We start from the raw sequence: 16,726 nt of genomic DNA, 5'->3' as shown, positions 1-16,726 counted from the left end.
AAAAAAAAAGGCAGGCTGTCTTTTTTTTTCAGCCGCGTCGCTTAGAGTAAACTGTGGGTTTAGCCTGGTCGCTTGGACCCATTATGGCTGAGCCAGACCAAGAGGTTTGAAAATAAAATTAGTGGGCTATTTTTAGAAAGAGCACTTCCCCTGGTTTGTGATAAAATCTTTTGAAAGAGCATAGAAGTTTGTTTTTTTTATCACAGTGGCTTCAAAAGGTTGGCTGCTTCTTGCAATCATTTGCAATCTTTGCAATCACAGCATTATGCAAATTTCAAATTATAATTTTTTCTTTAGTTTGCTTATTTCCATGCGTTATGACACTAGGTAATCATCATAGCTCCTCGTGCAGAGTCGTTCATAACCTAATTAAAATTTGCAGTGCTTAATTTGTTTGTTTGAACCTGTAATCTACAATACTATGTGCAGCAAATATGCCACAATCACCAGTGCCATCACTCTAAAGTAATGTGACCTTGGATGTTCAGACAGCACCGTCTGTGTCCAATGGTGCCACTGGGTTCAAACTGTTTCCAAACCGTAACAAGAGGTCAAGGGTCAAAAAGAGGCATAAGGTCATGGGCACAGACACGCACCTGTTCACAGGGGGCCTCCTTTAGCAGAACAGATGACTCCCAGATGTTTTATGGAGATACTATGATAGCCAAGACCCTGTGTGTGTGTGTGTGTGTGTGTGTGTGTGTGTGTGTGTGTGTTGTGTGGCGTGGCGAGGCGAGGCGAGGCGAGGCGATATGACAGAGTGGGGTTACCCCCTGCAAATGTAATGTTTAGAACTGGGCTAAACTTCCCATCACAACTTCCCAGACATGCTCCACCATACATGGACATAGGCAATGCATTTGGGGGACGTAAAAACCTTGATTTACATGGTTTTGAATGGGTTTTAAGAAGGGACATTCTTACACCTGGAAAAGCTCAGATGCAGGACTTAGTTGTGGGTTCAGTCTGTGGTCAGCAAAGAAGGAACTCATTCTGAAAGGTCTCTCCTGTAAAGATAGGTACGTTTGAGTGTTTTCTTTTGAATGCGGGATAAGAAACGGTGATAAATTGTAATGTCAGTCGTACAGCTGAAGTTGCACTCTGTGGAGAGAAGTCCCCATGTTGCCAATATAATAGCAACTGGAATATATAAACCTTGCTTTTGAATGGAAGCATCTGGAAAAAGAGTAAGGACCTTTCCTTTCAGTTTTACCATCAGTCTTTTTTCCCATTAGTATTCTCTGTCAGTTGCTATAGTCTCCCTTTTACAGTCCACACACCTGGATTCATTGTGGTCAAAGAGCTATGAGAAGTGATGTATTAGAATGAAAAGCCTTTTTGTACTTATATATGCATCACATATATCTAAAACCTGCAGGTAATCCTGGAAAAACTGTGCATCACCGCATTTCAAAATGGTTGCACTGTGAGATTAAATTATTCAGACATGATTCAAAGTCTAATAGTGATGGCTTTCATGCCCAAAGATCAAGGCGTTTACATCATTGGTTAACATGATGAAGCTGTCATGAGTCAGTCAGCGGAAAGTTGGACTATTGTCCAAACATGACAGCATTTTGCTGGCACATATCCAGGCAGACAGCAGAGGTACTGTGGGAGCAGGCGGTTCGGTGACCTCTGACCCTGCCCAGTCTGCCTCTTGGACAAAAGAGCCATTCAGCTGCCCGGTACTTTTACAAAACACCCCAAAAGCACTCACTCACTCACAGTACAAACGACTGACTGGTAATCCTGTTGGAATACTCGTTTACTCTCAGTTAACACCTAAAAGCAGGTGGATTATTATGTACAGTATATGTGATGAAAGAGAAGCAAGCGTTAAGTAGAAGTGAGTCCTAGCAGTAATGGTGTAAATAATAAATACAGGAAAGAATGGCACCATAAGAACACAGAGACCACATTTAGATTTATGGTTTATGGCTTTACTTTCATTAGGCTACTTTTCTGCGGAGGCTTTTAAAAGATGGATAGTGTAGTGTTCCCTACTGTCATGATTTATGGCTAACATACAATTAGACTATGTATAAAAATGTGCCCTCATGTTTATGCTGTCAAAAGTTCAGGCTTTGTGCAGCGGGTGTATTTTTCTCACTAGCAATTTATCTCTGTGCGGGCGTGAAAGAAATGGTTGTGTGCAAAGTGCTGTCATGAGGAATTCCTTGCTTAAACAAAACAAACATAAATGAGAGCTGGCTGGTCTAAATAATACATTAAGAAACAACATGTCGTAAAACATGACTGTTTGCTCTGGCAGCTCTGGAGGACTCTCGCCACTTTTCTTCTGTGACAACCCTGGAAAGACTGTGCTCCAGATGCCAGTATCTGTACTTTTAAACACTTCTTTACAGCTTCTCCTCCAGCTGTTTCATCGCATGTTATCAGGTTTGCTCCTGCGTATGAGAGGTCTAAAGGAGAAGGAGTGGTTTGTGAGTCTGGACGAGACCACCTTGGGTGACCCACTTCTTCTTTTCCAATATTCCATTCACCTTTTGTCCAACTCTCCACGGAGCCAAGTTCCTTTTTTACTGCTCCCCCTGACTAAATGTACCACTTGTTAGCCAGACGGTAATAGTTGCTGCATTGGAATGCTCAGTGGAGTTTCTTTTTATCCACTTCCTCAGTGGGTACAGGAAGGTTTAGGCAGCAACTCGGCAAGCTTCACCCAACTGACAGACAAGTGACTGGCAGGTTGTTTGGAGCTCATTTCACTGAACACAGATCTACAAAGAGGAAGTTACCTTACCTGATGTGTCAGTCTCACTCGACATACTCTGCAACTAGTTTATCAGGCATTACTTTTGCCATTCAGTATGATCCTACTGTGGGTAAACACCAGCTTCACTTGTGTTTTAAAGGAAGTACCCGGGGGGGGCAGTGCAAGTTTGGTGAAGCCAAGTTTGTAGAGGCCACAATTTGTGGTCACCTCACTGGTGCACAGTGACAATGTGGAATTGCAGATGAGTGTGTAACCTCTTATTGTCTTTCTATCTGCAAAGTGCATGCTGTCCAAGGCAAGTGAAAACAAAAGGAGAACAGATATACCTGTGTGCTTCCAGGATTTTCTTTTTTAAAGGGGGCATGACGTTTATTACAAACATGCCTATCCTACTCCATTTGCGTCAGTTAGCCAATGTAATTTTCTTGGCTGTGATGGATGATACAGGGGTATATGAAGTGCACTTAGCTGGACTGGAGCATGAGCCTAACCTATTCCTCAGGGCTTTTTCCCTTGTTTTTGGGGATGGAGATATTACCCTAGAGAGATAGAGAGAGAGAGTAGATGTGATGCAAACCTCAGTGATGCTGCACAGAAAGAGAACGAAAGAAGCAGTAGGGGAAGTGGACATCATTGAGATAAGCTGGCTCTGCCTAAAAGCTGGGCTAATGGATCCGTCCCCAGGGCTCGCTCAGGAATGCACCCAGGCATTACCACCAGCAACTTGGTGTCATCTGTCTTCTGTCCCAAGAGAAAGATGACAAATATTATGGTATTTTGACTCCCCCTTTCTCCACTCTTTGGTATACCAATGGCTCCAGCTTGTATGCGTGAGAGTGTAGAAGAATGGATGGTGCTTATTGTATGCCTTTGGGTCCTGCTATATAGGCTATGCAGATTTTACAGATTTTTCATTTTTATTAATGCAGAGCATTAATATACAGAGCCATTGTGTTGAGGATACCAACTGTAAAAATGCAAATGTACTTTCTCTGCATCTAGTGTTTACCCAAATCATATTTATTGTGCAGGGTCATAAGAGCTAAATGTATCAGTCTTACCAGTCAAACAAATGGAGGTAAAACCTTTATCATAAAAGGTTACAGTCCTTTTCCAAAACCTGTTCAGCAGCCCTTTATCTATATGCACATTATATAAACAGGACTGGAATCAATAGCATTGATCAGAAATCACCACCAGACAAGCTGTCACCTTGCCCAATCTGTGTAGCAGACAAACCGTCTCGAGGAAGATAAGATCACTCAGTATGAAATCAATTCACATTTGACCCTTGTCTTCAAAGTGTTAGCCATCCAGAAATGTCAGAGGGTTTGTATTGATCAGGCAGTTTTGGGCCAAGAGGCTGTCAATGATGAGTTGCTGATTGATGCGAAGATATTTTTCCAGACACGTTGAGGACACTAGCTGATCATGTTTGAACTCATAATGAGTTAGTTTGCTCACTGTTAATGTGGTACTTGAATTTCTTTTGGAGGTCACTTTTCACTTTGCTGACTGGGGCTATGTGGGGTCAGGAGTGGTCCTGACCAGTGCAATGGGAGTCTCAAGTTTTCGACACTAATGTTTGCACTCAGCGACCCCTCATATTATCACAGCAACATACTTGAACTCTACCTCCCAGAAACGTCTGTGATATGGCCCTCCATCTGACCTGCATTACATTCGGCTGAGCTAATGGTGTGAAGCTGACAAAGCCAACAGAGCTTTGTACAATGAAGCATCCGTCTCACCTTTTTCTCAATGAACACTGATTGACTCTCAGGGAGAGCCTTTTCCTGTGTGTGTCACAGGGTTAATTCCAAAAGAAGAATCTCATATTTGCCATGTGTGTGCTAAACCATGGGCGTGTGCGCTTTCGTGTATGTGTTAGTGATGAGACAACACGACAGGAAAAGGAGTTTCCTTTGGGTGTTGTGTGCCCCCCCTCCCCATCCACAGCCTTTTTTTGTCTGCTCAGTAAGGGTAATGCATTGGGTGGAGTTGGGATTGTACACGGGTGGGAAACACAGGCCGCAGGTCATTTCCTTTCATCTTGCCCTCTCCCTTGGCCTCACACAGCATGCACATACTGTACATAAATGCATTTATATTCAAATCTAATCCATCACCTTCTCGCTGACATCCACATAGATGCTGTCATACACTGGAGCTGGAATTCAGAAGGGGAGGAAGAGAAGGGGAGGGGGGTTGTGATCTAAAGACAGAGAGGGAGAGAGAGCAAGAGAGGGAGGGGGAGAGAGAGAGCGGGGACAATGTCAACAGCTCAGCTCGCAGCACAGTCAGCTGAAATCCAGAGCTGAGCTCAGAAGCTCACAGAGAGCAGACAAAACGCAGCAACCTCGACCGGGAAACATCGTCAGACTCAGCAAAGGCATGGAATTTGGCCACAAAACACAAACTCCAAATGGCAAACAGAGGGATCTAAAGCCAGAGGCTGCAGGAATGCTTTAAAAATTTCTTGTAACCTTGCTTTGTTGAAAGGCTCTTTTCTCTTTCCATTTGAAGTGACGCGACATAGGGACAATCCATCTCTCAGGGCAGCCCATCTGAAGTGGGTAAGTAGGAGATACTTGATCTTGACACTGATACCCGTAACCCTTCCCAGTCATTGTGGGTAATGGCTACGCCGTAGTTCAAGCAATAAGAGATTGCATACACGACAGGCTACAGAAGATTAAGTGTAAACCTAGTTTGTCCATGTACTGTGTCCCGCTGCTCTATCCAGCCAGGAAAATACAGACAGACTAAAATAAATAAAATAAATAAATAATAAAATAAACATTTTTTAAGCTGAGTAAGAAAGAAGCTGGTGGGCAACAAGGGCTGCTAATCCTACTAAGATGATAAAGTTTCCACATTTCTGTGTTGTGATTGGAAAGGAAGGCAGTATTTTTTTTTTTTCTTTTACTACGGTGGCTTTATAGATCATAAACAGCAGCAAAAGCTGGGTTGTGAAATGCACGTGGTCTTTATGTTTGGGCTCTTTCTCCAGCGGTGTTGACAGCATGCCTTGCTTCACCCCATGTGTGCTGGTGCATTATATGAACACGGCTTGTGGCATATTGGTTGGTAGTCTTGGATTCAGGTTTTTTTTTAGCTGAGATTGTTTGGAGTTTCATTTTCCTTGGAAAATTATTTCATGGGTGGATGCAGGTTCAGCATTATTGAGTGCTGGAGGAGTGAGCTAAAAGAGATCTGGTGTCTAGGACATGAAGTTCTGGGAAATGTTTGGTATTTCAGGAACTGAGGGAGGATGGGACAGTCTCATATGTAATGGGCACAAGCCTATTTCAGGATCTTAGATGTGGGTTGATCAACATGTTCATCAATAACACAGTCAGACCTTTGGAGTAGTGGCAGCCAGACATTCCATGTATGCTGTCCATCTCCTCCCAGCAACAGCTCAACCCAATATGGAACCAGGGAGGCAGACTTCTTGATTATCTCTAAATGCAGACTGTTTTCCTTTGGGATGTTGGTATTGCTTTTTTATAGATTATTCTTCCACATTTCTCTTAAGTGAAGCCAACTCAGCTCATACCAATATAATCACTCTGTTCTAATCTCCCAGGGTTCCTCATCTGAAGAACATTGAAGCCCCAATTCCCACGTGGAAGCCCAGTTGAGAGCCTGTCAACTTAGCTGTAAATCCTTTTGCGTGTATGTCAAAAGTACAGTGATGAAGGTCTATGCACCAGCCCTCCAAATTTGTGACCTGTGAAACTGATTTGGGACGCCTACTTTGGGTTTGCCAATGGCTTGTGGATGGAAATCTTTCTGAACAGATACTCCAGCGTTTGTGAACATTTTATTCGAGGCTGGGCTTTTAAATGATGTGATCTGGGAGATAATAGCAATGTGAAAAGACAAACATTACCCCTGCAACATTCATTCAAGTCATTTAGCCTTTTTAGTGGCTTGTGTTTGAAGGTTGATCAACCGGAGGCAAAACTCGTTTATACAGTCATAGGGCCATGTGTGTTTTCTTTGATGTTTTTTTGCATTGTGAACAAGATAGTATCCATTTCCACCACATTAAAGGCTTACTCTGCAGTCTGCTGGAAATCCTCCTACACTCACGTGCACCGGGGGCAAGTGGAGTGACATCGCTAAAAGATTCAGTGTGTTGGGAGGGCTTTAATGAAAGTTGAGGACTCACACGTAGTGTACATACACAGCTTCTGCTGCCATCAGCGCTCTCAGGGTTTTTCATATTTTATTGACCATTACGGATGCTTGAACTGCTCTCTCAGGATTAGCGGGAGTGCGAAGGAGAGTTAGTGAGCGACGGTCGGCCTTTTATCGGCCTTCTGCACTGCTGTTGACTGGCAGCTCATCGGCCCCCTCATTAGGATAGGGACAGAGATGGAGAAAGAGATGAGGCCTGTAAAGCTGCTTAAATTCATCTATCTGATCATCTGGATAGGATTAACATCATGTTGTATTTACAGTAGCTGGTTACAGTGTTTAAGAGACCAAACTCGGGGAGGACTTCAGGAGTAAAGCTGCTGCTGGTTTTCTCTCTCCTTCACTGGAAGTCCCCACACCGAGTCTATGTCAAATGGCACTATTGTATTTGTGCCAGTGACACACTTTCTGGGGCTTATGATGTGTAAGCATATCTCCTCTTTACAGTGCTTCAATTGAAAGCAGTATTACTGCAGGCTATTTTAAAAAATGCTGGTCACTACAGCAATCTGCGTTGCTATAACTGTCCCAGAAGAGCATTCCAGACATTACCCAGAAGCCCTCTGTCCTCCATGGTGCAGCTGTTGACCTCTCACCCAGGCAAGATTAATAACTTAACAATGCACAATAAGAGTGCCTCAGCCCACTTATTGACATTGATAGACATATTCAAACTTCAGCTCAAATGATGGGAAGCTGACAAACAAATGTCTACAGGGAACTGCTGAGCTAACCAGGGAATGTTGTCTTTAGCATAAGCATGGGAACAAATTTTTTAATAGCAGTGATTCATTTTTTGTATCATTTGAAGTTCAAAAGCTACCCCTTTCACCACCCAGAAGAGCTGGATCTTCTGACGCATCTGTGTAATTTGTTTAAGAGCCTTGTACTGATTGAAACAGTTCATTCCCTCAAAAAGACAAGACTCTGGGGTGTTTGAAGAACACAAAGTCTGGGAAGTTCGACATCCCTTCCCTCTTGAGAGTCATGGTAACCAGCTCTGAGCTTGTACCCGTGCCATTTTTTTTTTCTAAATATATAATAACACGTCTTTAGTTAGGCTGGGAGCTTGTGACTCTGGCGTTTGTCCCATATGAAATAAGAAAATGATTTGACACGGCAGGGTAGCTCTTTGGGGTTCAAGAGGAAGGGATGCCAAGTATTGGGTTTCATTCCGAGCCCTGTTAATATGTGGGAATGTTTGGCCCGTGGAATGTGGTGTGGCCGACTTTCTTCTCATTCCCAGTATTAATAGCATAGTTATCCCAGTGATCCGGTCTATTTGATGAGCAGAGATGTGACTTGTAGAGATGTGCCGGTCAACCAGTAGAGAAGTGGGTCAACAGTGGGTCTGTGATCTGATGTTGGTCTCCCCACTCGATACAACCTCCTTCCTGAGCAAACGTTAACATCTGTATTGTTCGTCACATGCAGAAAGTGGTGGATTTTCCGTGTGCAACATGTGGATGACCTTCTGATTGCAGTTACTACTACACAAGCTGAATCCTTGAGAGAAGGATGTGAAGTGAGGCGGAACAAAAATGCACTTTTGAATAAAGCATCAACAAGGTGACTCTGCCGTCAGACCGCCGAAACGTGGGTCTGCAAACTCGTACTGGTTTGCTGTTAACCTCACCAAAGTCGTCTGCTTCTGCACGGGTTCTTATTTCAACTTTTGTTCATGCAACTTGTGTCTGCGGTTCGTGGCTTCTGTGAAGGGGTTTAACATGTTTATAATAATTTGCTTCAAACTGCAACTGTGCATGGTTGGGTACAGGGTACTACTTTTTGTTTTTATCAAAGTAAAAAAAAGTCTAAAATTATAGTTGTATCACCCCCCCTCCCTGGGTACTTCATGTGGTTTGCGCCATTATGAATGTTCCTCTTATTAAAAAAATTCTTTTTTTTAATGAATCTAGCTAAATGAAATGGTATTAATGACATCCCCGGAGGATTGGAAACATCTACCCCCTCCTATTTTTCCAGTGGTTTAGTTGAGGCATTTCCTCTTTATGGGTGAGGTGGGTTACTCTGCCTCAAAACCGACAGTGCTTATATGTTTGTTTTGAAGAAGGCTAGAAGCCAAAAAGACCTCTGAGAATTCTCAAATATTGGTTGTGTTAAGAGTTTATGATGTGACATTGAAATACTGCCACGTAGAGCTAGTGGAGATCTGGCTTCTCACTGTTGTTTAAATTAAATGGATTGATTAGTGAGAACGACAATATGGACGTCATACATAGTTTGAACAGCTTGTCTAGAATTACCAATTTGTATCAGATTAGTCCCCACTGATGAAAAGCATTCACTAACCATTGCCATTTATCCTGAGGGGACTATAAGCATGTGCTTTATATACAAGATCAGTAACCACTGTACAAACCTGGGGGCGACTACATGTAATTACACTGTCCTCTCATTGGCTGTCTGACAAGAGCTGTTTGTAAACAAAAGAAAATGAAAAATGCCTCTCTGTCCAAATGTGATTGCATTTGCCTCAGAGACAGTCTGGAAATATTTAGGCAAGAGTATTAACCACAAGCTATTATAATAATTAATAATAATTGTGGTTGTGGCCAATTTAAATGGAGATACTTTGACTTCTTCATTTCTTCCTTATGTTATGCACATTGCTGGCTTTATACTGTATGAAAGCCCCATGCAACCAACTCAGCCACACCTCCTTAACATTGTTTTGTTGCTATTGTTGAAGTGTTACTGTATATACAGTGACTAGAAATGTGAGGCGCTTTTATATGCGCTTGAAGTCCATTGTCATGTTGTTTCAGAAGTATCATTTCACTATGAGGTCTCCCAGTGCATGTTTTGCCACTGACTCAGACAGTCTTGCCCCCAGACTATGTCCTGGCGACACTGTCTGAAGGCTCCCAGTCCAACAGCTGAATAGATTTTCAGCTGTTTCATCCTCGCAGTTTCCCCTATCTGATTGCAGGACAGAAAGGAAGTGATTGAGGGAGAACGTAAGCAAAGGAATGAGGGAGTTTTGGAGGAATGGTTAAAAAGAGTCGGGGCGTGGGGGGGGGGGAAAGAAAAAGGGTGGGTTTCTGATCTTCTGATTCTTCTTTTCCTGGAAGATGCACGTAGGCATAAGAACACAGACATACCTTATCAGTAGCTGCCTCAAACCCTTGGAGAGTGTCTGTGGATTCAACCAAACCATAGTATCTATTAATTCAGTTTTAATAACTTGCTTATCTTTATTACTCCCTTGCAACATTTAAGTAAACATGTACTTAATATTATATTAAAAATCCATTTCAAAATCTAGTAAAATGATTCATTTTCTGCTCATTTAATTTGTTTGCTGTACCATCAACAAGGCTGAGAATGTTTTAGAGCGAGACGATGCTGTCATTGCTAAAAATATCTGTCCCCTGGAAGATCAGATGCACATGGACTCCAAAACTATGGGAGGCACTTTAAAGTTGCAAAGGCCAAAAGAGCTATCCCTGCCTTGTAATGGCCTACCCTGTCAGGCCCCTAGCAGAATTGTCCAAACCAATCCTCTGGCCCATTGTCCTGGTCCACATGAGAAAGCCACTGTGTACAGACCCTTATGAAAGCACTGGCCTTCTGTGTGCTTTCAGAACGAGCACAGGAATGCATCGCATGCAAATGTAGCGTGAAATAATGGCAGTTCCTCCACTGTCAGCTCTGGTCATTTGTCAGTTGAGGCTGTAACTCGCTGCTAACCGCGGAGACCTGCGCTGGAATAGATGGGCGACGTCACTGTTCAGGAATGCAAGTCACAATGTGTGCGGTGGACTTGCTGCGTGTTTCTAATGTACAGTTCATTTGTAATGTTTACATTAATGTGATCATGGATGGGTCTAACGCCAGCTGCTAGATCAATCACTTATCTTGTAAACTTGCCACCCATTGTGTTTAATCCCATGTAATTGAGAAAGTAATGCATGAATAAAATCTCTTTAATTGGTGTGAGGCAGAACAAACTAATATGTATTTATGTGTCTGGATGCTTGCCTGCTTGCCTCTGTGTTGCACTAATGTAAGTGATTAGCACTACATTGTGGCCTCTGACCCTAACAGGGCAAGATGTATGATGTGTACATGGCTTCCCCAAGGCCTGAAGTAGTGACTGTGGGTGGGCCACGGTTCTAGTAGGGTCCATGGGATTGTCCCAGGTGATTTGGCTTGGAGCCATTGGCTTTGGAGGGGGGAGGAAAGAATTGAGGGGTAAGTCCATTAGTCATTGGTGAGACAGGCAGACAGTAGAGAGGGAGGGTAGGGCATGTTGGAGAGGGCATGTCTGGGGCAACAGCATCCAAAGGGTGTCATGGCTCCAATGTGTCTAATGGCTGGGTTGAATAACTTCTTCATGTCAAATTAATGAGTTTGTGTAGTTCCCTTCCATGTCAAAGGACATAAGCAATTTTTACATGGCAGTAAACAGCCATGACTACACACAAATATGTGGACATGCAGACATGTGCCAACAGACCTTTCAGAATGTGTTCATGATGTCCCACCAAGTAGGTATCCTCTATGTGATGTTCAAAGGTCAGATTACTCTGATAAACTTTATAATCAGAGATTGAAAGAGTGCCAGAATATTATACTCAAGTATAGTGTGGCTACTTTAAAGGATTTTTACTCCAAAATGTCCTCTGAGTAAGCCGCACATTTTTTACACACCGCATAGCGCACACACAGCGCTACGTTGCTAGGCAATGCAGTGGTTGTTAGTGTCTCACCTGTCACAGAGTCCAAAAAAATCGGCTTTAATCTTCATTCAGCATCTTTGCTTGGCCGTTTTTAAGTGCATATTATAACCAGTCAAGCTCATTTTCAGATATTTTGAGCTGAAGGTACCTCTGCAGTTCCAGCTGTGATGGAAATTGTCAGAGGAAGCAGAAATAAAATTTTATTTGAATATTGGCAAATCATAACAGAAGTTATCTCATGACACTTTTCATATGAGCAGGTCTAGATTGTACTCTTTATAATATTATTGACAGAGACTCAACAATTCCCACCATGAGCAAGCACTTGATGACAATGGTGAGGAAAAGTCCTTTTAACAGGCAGAATTTAGGCAGAACCTGGATTACTCGACCTCACTAAGCAAAGGAGCAAATTTACTGAGGATCCACTATGAGGATTTTGATTTTAGCATTTTGCCAAACCAAGCAGGCACAAGCCCGTCAAACAGCATGTTGGGTATGTTTGATTTGTGTCACTTGGTTTGCTTGCAGTGTTTATCAAATGACCCATACGGTTGTCATCTATAATTTTAGTGCATTTCTCTGTGGTTGAGACTGCACCCCTCGCAACACACTCTCAGTGACACACTCTCAGTGAACGTACACATTGAACATGTATGTTTCAGCTGAGTGCAGAGTGTCACCTCCCTGGAGCTTTCTGGAGCTCTGCACTCCTGCAACAACAGACACACACCCTTTCTTTTGTTCCTTTCTCACAAGTTTATCAGGACTTCATGACCACTTGAACTGTAACAAAGTACAATACTTGTTATAAAAAGTACTAAACTTAAAGTAAAGTGACTGATTTAAAAAAATAGAAGTACACAAACGGTACTTCTTTGTTTACAGTTTCCCTTATATCATTTATTGCTCCTGCTGTTTGGCCAGAATTTTGTAGGCATTTGCCATTTTTCTAAAAGATTTCACTGGCGTCTCGTGCACGATTCCAAATGACTTGTGCAAAAAATACATTTGCTGATGAGCTCCATATTACCATGTTGAACAACTGTATTTTTTGATTTATAATGATGTGAAATGATACATCCTCTGAGCTCAGATCCACAAGTTGCTCCTCTTTCTGAGGTCACGTTTGCTGGCTCCCTCATTAGTTAATACACGTGCCATTTATATATAATTAAAATGCACTTGCTGTTCGACAGGTGTCACCAAATCATTTAGGACTGAAATCTTTTTCAGTTTTGTTTCCAGGTGCTTTTTGACTTATACCACTGGTGTTGGCTCAGTCAGATGTGTGCTTCTCTTACAGGCTGCACGCCAACTGTTTGCCAAAATGCCAATCCCTTAATCTGCGCTGCATTTGACATCTTGTTCCTGTCCGTGCCAGCGTGGCACTGCTCCTCCATCTCTGATTCTCGCTGCTTACGTAAGCCTGACTGTACCCTTCTGCGCAGCCCAGCACCCCGGAGGAATGGTCCTCATTTATGGGACCCAGAAACAATGTGTGTGCAAAGAAAAAAAATGTGTGCTGCAGGCTTTCCTCTGATCTTTTATTCAGTGCCTCTTTAAAATAATCTTGTTCTTTCTTCTGTGCCTTTGCCTGTTCTACTTGTTATTTGTTTCGACCAGTTTTATTGCCGCTTCTTGTTTTTCCTCCTACAGTACATTACTCTTGCCTTTCTTTCTTTGCCTCTCTGACTCTGGCTGGCATTAGTTAGGTGAAAGAAAATGTACTAGAATTCATTCATGTATTACAATGAAGATGACAAGAGCACTTCCTTAAAGTGAAAGTAAGTGGGCAAGTACAGATACTGGGGTGTGGAGGAGGGAAGAAAAGGCAGGAGAATGAAGGAGAATAAGAAGGTGAGCCGGATGCAGTTTAATGCAGAAGCACTCTGTAGTTTGAGGAGAAAGAAGGAGGTGGAATGTGCAGAATAAAAAAGGTTGAATGATGCAGTTTTTTTTTAATTTGGTCCCAGCATGTCTATTCAGAAGGAATGGAAAAAACAGGAGCTTGATTTTATTTTTATCTGATTTTGTATTTGGTAAAAGCATTGTGTTGTGTAACAGATGTTGGGGGGAGAATTGAAATTACGCAGGCACAGATGTTTGAGAGACTGATCTCTGCATAGATACACACCTCTTCTTCTGTCTCTCCTCTGCACACTCGCACACAAATACACACAATCACACACCAGCAGCAGCAGCAGCCCGTCTCTCCTCACTGCTGCCTCCTCCTCTTCCTCCTCCTCCACTGACCTACTTCCCGGCGCTAGGGATGAGGTGATGAGATAGTGGGCTGAATGAGAAGTGGCAGCAGTATCTCCCCTTTATCCCTGCCTCCCTCCCTCACCTCCTTCATCTCTGTCTCTCCCCTTTCTGCTCGGCTGCTCTCCAGACTCTTCAAACACAGAGCAGCCAGCAGGCTCCTCTCTCTGCTTCAGGGCTCTTGGTGTGTGAGTATGCAAATACTGAGTGTGTGTGTGCTTACATCTGAATCTTGAGTGGGTGTGTCTGAATTTGAAGAGAAAAAAAAAAACGTGTGCACATGTGACTCTGTGCCTGCGCACACACACGACACTGTGTGTTTGTTGCAGTAGCACGTAAGCAGGGAATTTGTCAAAATGGTGTGTATGTATGTGCGGAAATTCTTGTCAGTCACGACAAGCTGTTAGCAGTGAAAAATCTCTACGCACCTCTTTGTGCATCTCCCGTTTTGACACACGCAGATGCTTTTAAATTAGCACTAGCCTATAGAGATCCACGGCCTGTCACTCTTTCAGTGATAACTTCCTTTTCCTGTAATTTATGACACAATCATACATACATCTGTTTCCCAGTCAGTGTTGAGCTGGGAAAAGCGCGGAAGTCTCAGGGTGTGTGTGTGTGTGTGTGTGTGTGTGTGTGTGTGTGTGTGTGTGTGTGTGTTTTGCAGTTTTCCATGTCATGAGCCTCAGATGTGTGACAACTCACAGACATGAAAAAGACCAGCGATGAAATGAATGAATGTGTGAAAGTGGAGAACACAGCAAAAGAAAAATGAGAACAAATACTAGTTAAAGAAATAATTTAATGATTTGTATGTTGGTACTTGGTTACCAACATTTAAAACACCAATTTACACAATTTGTTTAACCTGTACATTAACAAAGATGTAAAAAGAAAATTACGAGGTAACGCTTTTGGCTAAAGTCCTAATTTCCAGATATGGTTGGTGAGCACAAGCTTTGTTGGTTGCACTTTGACTTTGCAAAGCTGCACACAGTCAACGCGTCTGGCTATTTGCAGCCGAGAAATTCTTCGCATTTTTACTTCTCTTGTCATTTACAGGTCAAACAAACAAGTTACATGTTGATTAATTAGCTCTAGAGTTGTTTGTTGTTGTATTTTTCCACTTTAAGCTCGCCGTTTGCCAGCTAGGCTAACCATGTATTGACTCCAGCTTTGTAAGCAAAGCGGGTTCCAAAATGACTTCCAGAAAAAATACGTAAAAAACAGTCTCTCTCTCAAGCAAGGAAAGCATGAGAGTTATAGAAGGGAGGAACGGAGGAGTAGAAAATGGGGAGGGAAGCTGCTATAGGAGGAGATGCGAGGAGAAATGGCAAGGAGAAAATGACAGATGTTACTGTCAGAGGGGGGCTGATGAAGGGAAATGTCATTCCATTCACCCTGAAAGAGAGGAATAATGGGAGATGACAGCGAATCAGAGCAGGAGGGAGGCGGGCGAGGGATGAAATGAAAAGGTGGGAGATAAGAGGGGCTCTCCAGGCACATATGGCAGCAGACATGGTCAATTTGGATTGTTTGTGTGGTGGACAAAGGTCACGCATGCTTTTTTTATTCTTCAATTCCCTGTATCAACAGTATGCACTGTATTCCTGTGTTTATACTGTATACTATATGTGTGTATTTGGATTCCTCGGCCTACTTTCTCTGGGCATGGGCTGGATGACGGCCAGAAGAACTGGTGTTGAGTGAGGACTGGCTGCACGTGGGTCTCTGTGGGAGAGTGAAGATAGAAACAGACACACACACTGACAGAGGGAGAGGGTGAGACACCGGACAGGAGGTTTAGGTTGTGTTTTTTTGCTGAATGGCTTTAAAACCCCTGTACAGGGGCCTCTTTTCCATTAGGCACCGCCAGCTGTCCACAGCAACAATAACTAACTCACCACCATAAAGATTTGGCATCGGCTCATACTTTATCTTATAGTAATAAAAACGAAGAAAAAGCTGTCACTGTTAATAGTTCAAGGCGCAGCCTTTTTAAGTGTAAATGTATGGAAAATATCTCCATGATTTACCTCCCTGAAGTGTGCTTTTTTTTTTTCATCATCTCACTATTTTATAGTGCTGTGCTGTTTCCTTTTTCCCACTAACTCAATACAATAAGTACTCATCTATACCTATCTATGCAATTTAAGTAACCAGGCTATGCCTGTCAGGATTGATACAAGTCAAAGTGTCTCTGCAGGTTGTTTTGCACGTCTTACTAGTTCCCTGTTTACTGTTTTATTACAATGTTGTAGTAGCTACATAACAAAAGGTGAGCTATAAGAGGTAATGATATGTAACCGTGTAGACAATAGAAAGTACCATATTCTAAACAACAATTATCTGATATTTTTAAGAGCAGCAGGCACCGGTTGTTTTCGTCTGCTGCAAAGCTTTTTGTTCATACTATGATTTTCCCCCCATCTGTCTTATTGCATAACAACTTAGTCACAGGCAGGTGTGAGTACACTTAAGCCTGTGTACTCACTCTACAAGCAAATCCTAAAAGCACTAGATAATAAAGTAAGGGATGATCATCGCTGTAATATTCTGACAAAATCTAACTTCCTCAAAATTACTAGGGGTAATTGTGTGCCACAGTTTAAGAAGACAGCTTTTGGTCAGTCTGCTTTCTCGGTTAGAGTAGTGTGGAAGTGGAATTCCATCCCCAAAAAGCGTTAGAGACTCAGGAAGTGTTTAAACCCAACCTCAAACTGTGGCTAAAGTCAGCACAAAAGTGTCACCACCAATGATCTGGTCTTGTAATTACCGGACTGAATCTATATTTATTATATCAAACTGA

The 16,726-nt window shown here is 42.6% G+C and overlaps 1 protein-coding gene across 4 annotated transcripts in view; it reads left to right on the top strand.

Moving 5' to 3' along the window:
- The window catches only part of daam2 (dishevelled associated activator of morphogenesis 2), an 89,828-nt gene that overhangs the window by 15,523 nt on the left and 57,579 nt on the right, over positions 1-16,726 (top strand). Inside the window, exon 1 of one of the 4 annotated variants that reach the window (XM_019254093.2) lies at positions 5,028-5,313. The exons of the other annotated variants lie outside the window; for them this stretch is intronic. The gene's annotated coding sequence lies outside the window, so the exon portion shown is untranslated. Of the gene's footprint in view, positions 1-5,027; positions 5,314-16,726 lie in introns of those variants that run through there. 4 annotated transcript variants of the gene reach the window in all.

Source organism: Larimichthys crocea, chromosome XXIV, assembly GCF_000972845.2.
Source record: "Larimichthys crocea isolate SSNF chromosome XXIV, L_crocea_2.0, whole genome shotgun sequence".
NCBI classification, from domain to species: Eukaryota; Metazoa; Chordata; class Actinopteri; family Sciaenidae; genus Larimichthys; species Larimichthys crocea.
This window is presented reverse-complemented; position numbering and strand designations above follow the sequence as displayed.